Source organism: Arvicola amphibius, chromosome 2 (genome assembly GCF_903992535.2).
Source record: "Arvicola amphibius chromosome 2, mArvAmp1.2, whole genome shotgun sequence".
Classification (NCBI taxonomy): Eukaryota; Metazoa; Chordata; class Mammalia; order Rodentia; family Cricetidae; genus Arvicola; species Arvicola amphibius.
Genome location: NC_052048.2, coordinates 45,081,180 through 45,093,323, shown reverse-complemented (window position 1 = coordinate 45,093,323; position 12,144 = coordinate 45,081,180).

Below are 12,144 nucleotides of genomic sequence, written 5' to 3'. Positions count from 1 at the left end.
TTGGACTGAGGTAACCACTTTCTCCTTGCTTGCTAGAATCTCTAGCTCTACATATAAAATTCCTAGGAGGCTTACGTGTTTGTTATAGTTACAGAATTTCAGAATGAGTGCCAGGACCTGGTGTCTGTGGAACACAGTAAAACCCTCTGCCTATGCTTGTCACACACCCAAGGTACTCAAAGAAAGAATTCCTTAGACTGGGACTTCTTAAATCTTACCTGCTTATGATCTCTTTCTGCATGAGAAAAATTTTAATTAGCTCATATAAAATCAGTGTATAGTTCCTTGGTTTGCAATACTTTTACCACTTATTAAGGATGAAAGCAAATTTATTTGCTAATGAGATGGATGCGCTTATTTATTTTTACATAAAGGGTTGAATTTTAGCTGAACATTTGATACTTGAGAAGGTACAGCACCTTCAATAATTTTCATAGTTATTAGGAATTTGATTTCATAATTGTCAACACTGAGCATTTGGCATTGCATAAATATGTAATACCAAATGGCAGAAGTCTATTTAGGGCATCTTAGAAATTGTTCCAAATTTTGTTGCAATTCCAAGACAGATCACTTTCTATCAGGGAACCCATAGCTACCATAATCATCTGGTACTTGGTTGACTTCCTGTGTCCCTTCACTGTCTACGTTCTTGCTAGGGTTCTCTTAGACCTGCCATTGCTGATCACCTCAACGCTTCTTCTTCTCATCCCATAATCATTCTCTTAGACTAGACCTACTGGGGTGGACCTCAGTAGTCTGTCCTCAGTGCTGCTCTCAGGCACGCCTCCTAGCCTGTCTCCATTCCTCTGTGACTCCCTGTGAACTCCCAGAACTGCTTTCCACAAGGAACCTGAGAGTCCTCACTCTTGGATCCAGATAGGCTCTGAGTCCCTTCTTCCCCAAGTCAGGCACCTGTTGCACAACTTAGGCTCTCCTCCCGGCGTATGTCTGTCCCTTTCAGACACTGCTATTTGTGACTCCATACACAGGACACTATTTCTACCTCTGCCACCATTTGTGGAGCCAGACTCCAAGTCTTACTAAAAGGCATTCCAGTGTTAGTTCCCTTTGCTGCCTAGTTTATCATGCACCTTAGGCTTTGTAACCATCAGGGACAACTCCAAACCCAGAGTTCCAACCAGAATATTTGTGGGACCAGTAGGAAACTAAACCATAAAACTAGAGTGGTCCGATGACTGAAACCAATTATCATATTTCTGGCCTACAACCTGTCAGACTGGGGCAACATCAATCAAAGAACTGATCACCCACGCAACAGATTTTAATTCTAGACTTTTTCCAAAATTTTAAGTGATATAAGTGGATGTCTATCTGAAGTTTTAGGAAGTAAATGCAGAAATTACTTTCATGCTTCACCTAGGATCTCATGTGATGGCATGTCGTCAAACTATAATGCCACTAGGTGTATGTTAAAGCAAATGTCACTCAGCTTCCTCGTATGCTTTGCATTGTATGCTCATCTGTGTTAGTTCCTCTATTCACCACCAAAGTCAGGATACTTAGCACTCAGTTCCCTAAGATGCACATTTCTCCTAACCAGACCCAGTGTTTTTCCACCTGGTGTCCTGCACGCCATCCTTTCCAAACACTAACTGCTACTACCTGCCCTATATATCTATTTTCTCATTTCCAACATGCTATGAAATGGACTTACAGAGTACATAACTTTGGGAAATTTTGAGCAGTCTTCCAAAGTGCTTGGGTATCAAAAATGTTTCTTTGATATTCAATAGTGTTTCATGGCATGTTCTTATTCATGTATCAATAGTGTTTCTCTGATGCTCAGCAGTGCTTCATGGTATGTTTTTATTCGAGTGTGTTACCTACTTCATGCTTGAGGAAGATCTGATTTGATATGAGATTTGAGCTGTTATTGTCAGCTTCTATGACCATTCATCTCTTAGTTACGGTGTCAGAATCCAACTTTCTTTCTCCCTTCCTTTCTTCCTTCTTCCCTCTGCCCCCCTTTCTTTCCATAAAGGTGCAGGGATAGAACTAATAAATTGTATGGTTGTTGAATGATAAAATATTTAAGAAATTGTCATTCACTTGATATTCATAAAATTTGGTTCCATAGAGGCTTAGAGAAGAACAAGGAATTATCAAAATCTGGAGAGAGAAAAAGTGGGAAGGATTAGAAAGTGCTGGGGCACAGAAAAGTACATATATGTCTGTGAAATAAATTCTCACATGCTTTTGTACAGTAGGATAACTAGAGAAGACAGTGACATGGTAGTTTCAAGAACTAGATGAGAGAATTTTTATTATTTTTACCACAAAGAACAAATAGATGTTTAGGGAGCTGGAAATGTTTCCAAATGTGTGCACTGACTGAAGCATCACATGATGCTCCAGAAATATGTAAAATTTCATGTTAACTTATAAAGAGAAAAAAAAATAAAAAAAAAACTGAGGTGCTTGCATGAAGTCTGTGCCCTTTTTATATTCCACAAAGGAATATGTTGGTTGGTCCAATTTTATCACATGTGTGACTGAAGTCATTCTTATAGATGCATGCTGATATCCCTCTGTAATTTTATTTACACTTCTTTGTGACTAATAATGTCAGGTATATTTTCATATGCTCATTTTTGACATTCATGTCTGTTTCTGATGCCGATTCTGCTTTTTTTTTGTAGCACTGATTTCCTCTGTTGAGTTCTGGGTGATGTTCACATACAAGACGTTCGTCAGAGGCACTGGTTTTCCTGATTTCTTCTTTGTCTTTGTAGCTGGTTTCTCCTTGGGATAATTTTAACACAGCAAATAACTTTAACTTCTATAACAAAATGTCCTTTTATGCAGCATCACCTTGATTAAGAGCAAGACTAAACAGTTAGTTATGCCCAGATTCTAAAGTGATCTCTATAATGCTAGTTCTAGAAATGTTCAAGTTTGTCTTATAGTTAGGACTCACCTCATTAGTTCTGCAAGAGATTTTTCTGCTTGTCATTCTTTTGTAGTTCACCTGCTTTACACTGACACACACACACACACACACACACACACACACACACATTTCCTTTTATTATATATACTTTGGTTTCTATTTTTTCTGCCATATATCTAACATTATGGTGGACAATGGAATGAGAAAACACATCTCTCTGCTGTGCTCAATCTTAGTAGGGAGACCATTGAGTCTTTCACAGTGAAGCATAATGTTAGCTGTAGGCCTTTCGTAGGCTCTATTCATCAAATTGAGAATTTTTTTGCTCTATTCCTATCTTTCAGAAGGTTTTCACTCTGAGTGGATATTGTATTTGAATATATCTTATTTTGAGTCAACTGCAACGATAATATGGTACTGCTCTCTTCAACCTACTGATATAGTAGATTTTAATAAATTTAAAAACATATTGAACAGCTTTTCATACCTGTAATAAATGCCACCTTGCTTTGTTATATAATTCATGTCACATCTGTTTGAGTTTCTAATGCATCATTAAGGAGTTTGTCGTCTAAATTCACTAGAAATACTGGTTTGTCCTTTTTCTACTTTTCATCTTTTTCAGGTTTGATCTAAGGGTACTGATGGCCACTTGCAATGGACTATTAAGTTCTCTCTGATCTCTGAATAAAATTAAATATAATTTATACTGGTTACTTAAATAAAAATAAAAATCTCCAGGAAGCAGGTATGTATCTTGGTATTTCTTTGGGGAAAATCTTTTGAAGTAGGATTCTAATGTCTCTGAAAACTATAGAGCTATTCTGATAGCCTAGTTCATCTTAGTTGAGTTTGAATAGTCTTTGTTTTCTGAGACACTGGCCCAGTTCCTTCACATTTTCAAAGTCAGGAGTTTATTGCTGGTGGAATTCCATTATTGTCCTTCCAATCCCAGCCTTGCCTTCAGACTGTGATTCTCAGCACATGTTTCTGATATTTTGATTGTACCTTCTCTCTTTATTAAAATAATTTTTACAAGATATGTTTTGATTTTATTATTCTTTTTTTAAGAAAACAACATTTTGTTTCATTGCTGTTTTCTGCTGCTTTTCTGTTGTCAGTTTCAACGACTTCCAATGTTCTCATCTTTATGATTTACCTTCTATACCTTCTACTTGCCTTAGTTAATTTTAATTTACCTATTATTATCACCTAATTATGTTATTAATTTTAAGTTTTTACTCATCCTCAAATATCTAACACTGTAAATTTCTCTGTCAGCACTGCTTTAACTGTGTACCCAAATTGTGTCATTTTAGGTTTGTGGCCTCTTCATATTTCAATATCCTTGTCTTGGGTTTCAATTCTCTCTCTCTCTCTCTCTCTCTCTCTCTCTCTCTCTCTCTCTCTCTCTCTCTCTCTCTCTCTCTCTCTGTCTCTCTCTCTAGCTCTCTCTCTCTCTCTCTGTCTCTCTCTCTAGCTCTGTCTCTCTCTCTATCTCTCTCTGTCTCTCCTTTTTTTTTCTTGTTTTTTTTTTTCTTTGAGACAGTTTCTCTGTGTGTCCCTGGTTGCTTTGGAACTTTTTCTGTATTCCATGCTGTCCTCGAACTCACAGAAATCTACCTGTTTCTGCCTTCCAAGTGCTGGGATTAAAGTCATGTGTCACCACTGCCCAATCTATTGTCCTGAATTTCAGGTGTAAGACTTTTCTTCAAAATTATTGTGATATATATATATATATATATATGAATATATATATTCAAAACCTAATATTTTTACCTAAAATTGTGTTTCTTTTTATCCTTTTGCTTTCTTGATGATCTAAGATTCCTTGATGTTTTTGCTTTGTTTGTTAAGACCTTCTTCCCACCACCATTTAATTGCAGGTAATGGATTATCTTCATCTTCCATTATGTAACAGCAAAAGTTTCTGTAGATATGCAGTTGACTGTTAAATCAATTAAACAATTGTCAAATACTGTGCCAGTACCATTGATGAGAACTGACTTACATATGGAAAATTTATCTGTATTTATTATGTGGCTGCTTTAGAGATTCTTCTTACATCTCTAACTTTAAAAAGTTTATTTACCACACACGTTAGTATGGTTTTCTCAGGTTGACCCTCACTGGAGATTATGTGTTCCCTTGGGACTGGAATTTTAGTTTGCCATATATTTTAAGTTTTCAGCCATTATTTCTTTAGATAATTATTCCTAATTGCTTTCTTTACTTTTCTTTTGCTAGTTCAGTGATTTGAATTTTAAATCATTAGTTACTATAACACCTTTTCTTTTCTCTTTTTAGAGTTAATTTACTTATCTTCTCTATACCATCACCATGCATTATCATTCCAGCAAATTAATTTTAAGAAACTTATTAACAAAGGAAAAAGTAAAATAAATGTATTTTTCAGTGAAAAAAGATATTTTTTTCAAAAGTAGGGTTGTGTGAGTTATATTTGAAATATGTTAAGTGCATAGTAAATATGTACTGTAAGAAATGAGATAATAAAACAAATTATAAGAACAATATATATATATATGTATATATATATATATATTTCCATATTTTAGACCTAATTTCATTATCTAAAAGTTATCATTTTATATTTTTCTTCCCAGAAATAAAATAAAATAAATTTGGACAGTATTAAACTTCAATCAGAAGAATAATTTAAAAAAATCTGCTGTATTTGAGATAGTATTAGGGGAAAAATGTGGCCAAATGTGCAATTCCAGGATCTCCAAATTTGTCAAAGAAAACATGCCCTTCTCTAGGAAGTAATTCACCTCACTGCAGGGGTCAAAACTAGGGAAATCAGAAGTGTCATTTAGGAGTTTTTTCACAAGTGAGAGGAAGAGTTATTTAAATACCGTATTCAATGAAGCATTAAAACAAATTAGGCCACTGCTGTTAATTCCCATTTATTTTGATTGCGTATTTTTTCTTTAATAATTTGTAGTCAGCTAATCAGTGTAGATGTAAGTTAACAAATACTCAGGAATCCTTTAAAGCAGCAAACAAGTGTTACTTTCAAAACAGCTAAAGGCATCAATTTGGAAGAAAAAGATTTAAAAAGTAGCAAAGGATGTCAAGAAAGTCCAAAAATAGCAAGGGACTAAAAATTACATGTTCAAAACAGATTGCAGAAACATAAATTGAATGGTTGATCAAAGTTAAAGATTTCTGTTCAAAGCATCCTATCCACTTGTATGCTTGGGAGAGGCGCTTTACTAGGTTTCAACAATGATGCAAAAATTCCCCAAAGTGCAGTTAGAGAATTGGGCAAAGTAACTGCCCATAATTTACAGAGATTATGGAGTTACTCACATTTATTGGTAATTATAGAAATTAAAAATAAAATATTAATAAACCTTGAACACTTATCAAATGAACAGGATAGGTCTGTACAAGGAAGGTGGATAAAATAGTGTTCATTATTTTGTTTGGATGACATGTGAGTCACGATTCTGATAATTTATCTTTATCAATTTTGTTGGATATCAGATTACCTGGGAGATAGAGCAATACATATATGTATAAGTTTCCAGAGGGTTAACTAAGGTGGAACACCCACCCTGAATATGGGTGTCACTGTCCAGTGAGCTTGAATTTCTGATAAAAAGGGGGACTTGAAGAAATAAAAGGAGGGCTGGTAGGAAGTACTGTCTACTGCCCCCATCTCTGCTTCCTGCCCCAGCAGAGTATAAGCACTTTTTGTTTAATCATGTCTTCTCTGCTGTGTTGGATTGAATTCCCTAGGACAATGAGCTCAGTAAATCCAACCTCCCTATTATTGCCACTGTCAGGTATTTTGTTAACAGTAATAAAGAGTAGGTAACCCAAACTCCAAAGAACCCACTCAATGTCTGTAAGATGGTTTATTGGAGAAAGCTGTTTGCTGTGTACTGAGCAGGAAGTAAATGTATTACATATAACATATAACCAAGCAAATGAAACACCATTTTAGTTTGGAATTCCATAGAGACAAAACATGAAATAATTATGTTTTATTTTATGTACAAGAAGAGGGGAGGATTGTGAGAATCTGAAATAAAGGAAGGCAGACGCCAGCAAGAAAAGCTTTACCATTTCAATATTCAGACCCTGGAAATCAAAGTGTCAAAGCTGGAGAACCCACATACCAAATCTGTCAGTTATTCATTGAGGATGTATCTCACGTCAGAATGAACTACCTGTGCCTGTGCTGGAGGCCAGGGAAAGCCATTTGGGAATGTACAGATGTTCACCGACATGAGCAAAGATAGGATAGGTAGGATCTATCAGCAGTCAAAAGCAACAGAGAATGAAGTCCTTGGCTAAAGAAAGAGTAACATTCTGAGAAGAATTAGAGGAAGAAAGTTATAAGGAAGAAAATAGGAAACATAAAAATATCTCTGAAACAATCCTGTGCAAAAAAATAATTATATAAAAGAAAATTAATAAGATGTTTTGATGAAAAAAAAAAGGCACTAGGAAAAGGAACCCAAAGTGAAGAAAAGATTAGGAAAATGAATAAAGAGCATTTCAGGGATTCATGATTGGCTCTGAAGGAAGAAATTATTTGTTTTCTTATTTATTTTTTTCTCATATAATACATCCCAACTGCAGTCTCCCCTTCTTCCACTCCTTCCAGCTCCTCCCCAGCCTCCACACTCCCCAGATCCATTCCTCCTCTGTTTCCCTTTAAGAAAGAGCAAGCCTCACAGGGATATCAGCCAAACACTTCATGACAAGATGCAATAGTCATAGACCCTCATATCAAGACTGGATGAGGCAATCCAGTAGGAGGAAAAAGTCCAAGGGCAGGCAAAAGAATCAGAGACAGCTTCACTCCCACTGTTCAGAGTCTGACAGAAAACCCAAGCTAAGCAACCACAACACATATGTAGAATATCTACTCAGACAAATGTGGACTGAACGATTTCTGCCTCAGTCACTGTGAGCCCTTATGAGCCCTGCTTAGTTGATTCTGTGGTTCATGTCCTCCTGGAGTTCTCAACCCCTCTGGCTCCTACAATCCTTTTGCCCGCTCTCCTGTGGGACTCCTGTGTCCCACCTAATGTTTCGCTGTGGTCTCTGCATCTGTCTCCACCTGCTGTTAGAGAATGCATCTATGATGAAAATTGGGATAGGCACCAATCTTTGAGTCTATTATACTCAGCAGTAGTGATGGCTGCCACTTCTGGAGTGGGCCTCAAGTGAAAACATTTACGAGTTGTCCATTCTCACAAGCTCTGAGCCACCCTGGCTCCAACATAAACACTTGTTTGCTTACAAAAATAGCCAGTATAGGCTCTGTATCCCCCATTGCTTGTAATCTTTGCTAGAGTCACCCACGTGGTTTCCAGAGAGTTTCCACTGTACTAAGTTTCTTCAATATTACTCTCTAAATGACCCCCGATTCCAGTCATCTCTCCTTGTGCTCTTTACCTTTGTCTCTCCCTCTTTGACCTGATCCCTCCTTTCCCATTCTAAACCCCCAGTTCACCCACAATATCTATTCTCTCTTCACAGGGAGAGCCATGCATCTCCTCTAGAGCCCTAGTTGTTATTTAGCTTTCATGGGCCTATGGTTTATAGCATAATTATCTTTTACTTTACAACTAATATCCACTTACAAATGAGTTCAAATCATGTCTGTCTTTATGAGTCTGGGTTGCCTATTACAGAATGACTTTTTTTTTTTAGTTCCATTCACTCACCTGCAAATTTCACAATGTCATATTTTTCTTTTTCTTTTTAAATTTCTTTAATTTTTTAAAAAGTATCTTTTTCTCATTTCACATACCAATTCCAGTTTCCACTCCCTCCTCTCCTCCCATTCCCTCCACCTACCCCTCCACCACACCTCCCATGCACTCTTCAGAGAGGATAAGGCACATTGCTTTGGAGAAGGTTCAAGGCCCTCTCTACTGTATCTAGGATGAGCAAGGTATCCATTCAAAGAGAATAGGTTCCCCAAAAGCCAGAATAAGCAGTAGGGATAAATGGTTATGTCACTGCCAGTGGTCCTGCATTGTGCCCCAGCCATAAAACTGTCATCCACATTCAGAGGGAGTAGTTTGGACCTATGCTGGAGTTAACTGGAGTTGGTCAGCTTCCATTAGCTCAGGTAAACTGTTTCAGTAGGTGTCCCCATCAAGGTCTTGACCTCTTTGCTCATAGTCTCACTTCTAATTTTCTACTGGACTTGGGGAGCTCATCCCAGTACTCTGCCATTTTTTAACAGCTGAGTAATATTCCATTGTGTAAATGTAATGCATTTTCTTTATTCATTATTCAGTTAAGGATATCTAGGTTGCTTGTATTTCCTGGATATTATACATAAAGCTACTATGAATATAGTAGTTTCCTTGTGTTATAAAGGTGAGTGTTTTTGCTATATGCCTAAGAGTGATATGTACACCCACCAGCAATGAAGGCATGTTCCCCTTGCTCCCTAGCCTTACCAGCAGGAGCTGTCACTTGTGTTATTGATCTTAGACATTCTGACAAGTGCAAGATGAAATCTCAAAGTAGTTTGGATTTGCTTTTCCCTGATGGCTAAGGATGTTCAACTTTGCTTTGAGTGTTCTAGATGTTTGAAATTGCTCTATTGAGAATTCTTTATTTGTATCTGTACCCCATTTTAAAATAGGATTATTTGCTTTTTTTCTCATTTTTTTAATTAAAAATTTCCATCTCCTCCCCTCCTCCTCCCCCTTCCCTCCCCTCCCTTCCACCCATACCCCCACTCCGCCCCTCTCCAAGCCAAAGTGCCATCAGGGTTCCCTTTACTATGTTAAGTCCAAGGTCCTCCCAGCTCCCCCTAAATCCAGGAAGGTGAGCAACCAAACTGACAAGGCTCACAGTGAGCCCGTCCATGCTGTAGAGTTCATGCTCTTCGCCGTTGTCCTTGATTTCTCAGTCCTTCTCGACCGTCAGCCACATTCAGAGAGTCCAGTTTGGTCCCCTGTTCCATCAGTCCCATTCCAACTGGACTTGATGGTCTCCCGTTAGATCTGTCCCACCGTCTCAATGGGTACATGGGAACAAGGAATTATATATCTTAATTAAGGGAGCCATTCTAGGGTTGGCAGAGACTTGACTCTAGAGGGGTTCCCAGGTGTCCAGGAAGACGCCCCCAGCTAGTTACTTGGGCAGCTGAGGAGAGGATGCCAGAAATGTCCAGATCCTATTGCCATACTCATGAATATCTTGCATATCACCATAGAACCTTCACCTGGCATTGGATGGAGAAAATGACAGAGCCCCATATAGAAGCACCGGATTGAGCTCTCAAGGTCCTGATGAGGAGCAAAAGGAGGGAGATCATGAGCAAGGAAGTCAGGACCGTGAGGAGTGCGTGTACCCATTGAGACGATTATTTGCTTTTTTATATCTAGTTTCTTGAATTCTTTATATATTTTGGATATTAGCCATTTGTCATATGTAGACTTGATGAAAATCTCTTCCCATTCTGCTTGCCACCATCCTATCCTATTGATGTTATATATTTATTTGTTTCTTGAAGTCCTATTTATTAAGTGTTGATTTTAGTGCCTTAGATATTGGTATTCTAGTTAGGAAGTTGTCTTCTGTGCCAATGTATCAAAGGCCACCCCTTACTTGTACCATCTTCACACCTTTATATATAAGTAGCTTTCTCTTCATGACCCACCTTGTTTAACAGGTAGAATTTTAGTTTCCCTGTTATTAAATCTGTAAATGAGTTCTTTTTCTGTTCTTCACCACTTTGTCTTCTCTCCTCTGTTAACTTGTGCTTCAGCTAATCTGGATAAAGCATGCCTTTCGGTAGCACTTACTCTAGGGTCTGTGGGTGGTAAAGTACTTTTGCTATCATGTGGCTCAACACCTTCATTTTAAGCTCTAGTTCAGACTTGGTCTGTCGTAAAATTTGAGGTAGAGATAGATAGATATTGTTACCTAAAACCCTGATAATGTCATTTCATTGTCTCTACTGTCCTGATAAGAAGTTTTCTATCAGTCATAGTGCTAAAGAAACGTATTCCCTTTGGTAACATATACAGTTGCAATGAATCATTTAATAATTTCCTGTTTAAATAAGCTTCTCCCTGAGTTTGGTTTGTTTTTATTTATCCCACTGGGTGATGAAAGATCAGCAGCCCAGGTTTATTTTCACTAATTTGACAGTCCTAAAAGAGCTTCTTTTTATCTGATGGTCCTGCAAAAATAATTAGCCAATGTGTATTGCTTAAATAATACCTACAACGTGAGAGTTATGGAAGGAGACTACTTGATCATTTCCCAGCTGCCCAGACCTGAATAATAACACAGAAACTATATTAATTACAACAGTATTTGGCCAATAGCTTAGGCATCTTTCTAACTTTTACATCTTAAATTAACCTATTTCTTTTAATCTGTGTATCGCCACAAGGCTAGGGTTTACTGATAAGATTCTGGCTGACAGCTGGCATATTTCTCCTTGGGCAGCTGCAGGACTTCTTCCCGACTCCGCCTACTTTCTCTCTATATTTCTGTTTGGATTTCCAGCCTGGCTTTACTTTACTAAGTCATTGGCAAAAACAGCTTCTTCAATAACCAGTAGTAATAAATACATGTCCATAGCATACAGAGGGGAATCCCACCTCAGAGATACATTCATTAGTCAGATCTAGGTTATATGTCTAAATATTTATATGAGGATACGTGGTCAGACCACCCTAGCTGCATGGATTAGTGATGAAGAAAGGGAAAGAAATGTTTTATAAATCCTCCAGTGAGCTTGAGTGAAATTACAGACAGGGAACTGAGAGTTAGTTGACCAAACCTTTAGTTCTTTGGCCAGTCACAATTTAAAAGACTGTTGTGATCAGTGTAACTCTTAATCCTCATCAATTGAAGTGTTATAGCAGATATAGTCTATTACAGAGAATAAATGACCATGGGTTACCTAACCCCACTTGATACATCTACAGTGCAGCCCTCATGTCGAAGGCCTAGGGAATGTGATATAAGAGGTAGGGGAAATGTTGTAAGGGTCAGAGGACCAGACACCTTTGCAGTACTTTCTAACATGACAGGAATGCTATACCCATGAAATCTTAACATTATAGTTCCCTAAAGAGAAGCAGCGTAATGACAACACCAGTTGACATGCTACATGGATGAGGGGAATGTTATGAGGTCTGATCCTAGATGAAGAACTATAGACAATTAATGGCTGGTGAAAGAAGGAGATCAGTTTTCTCAAAGGATGA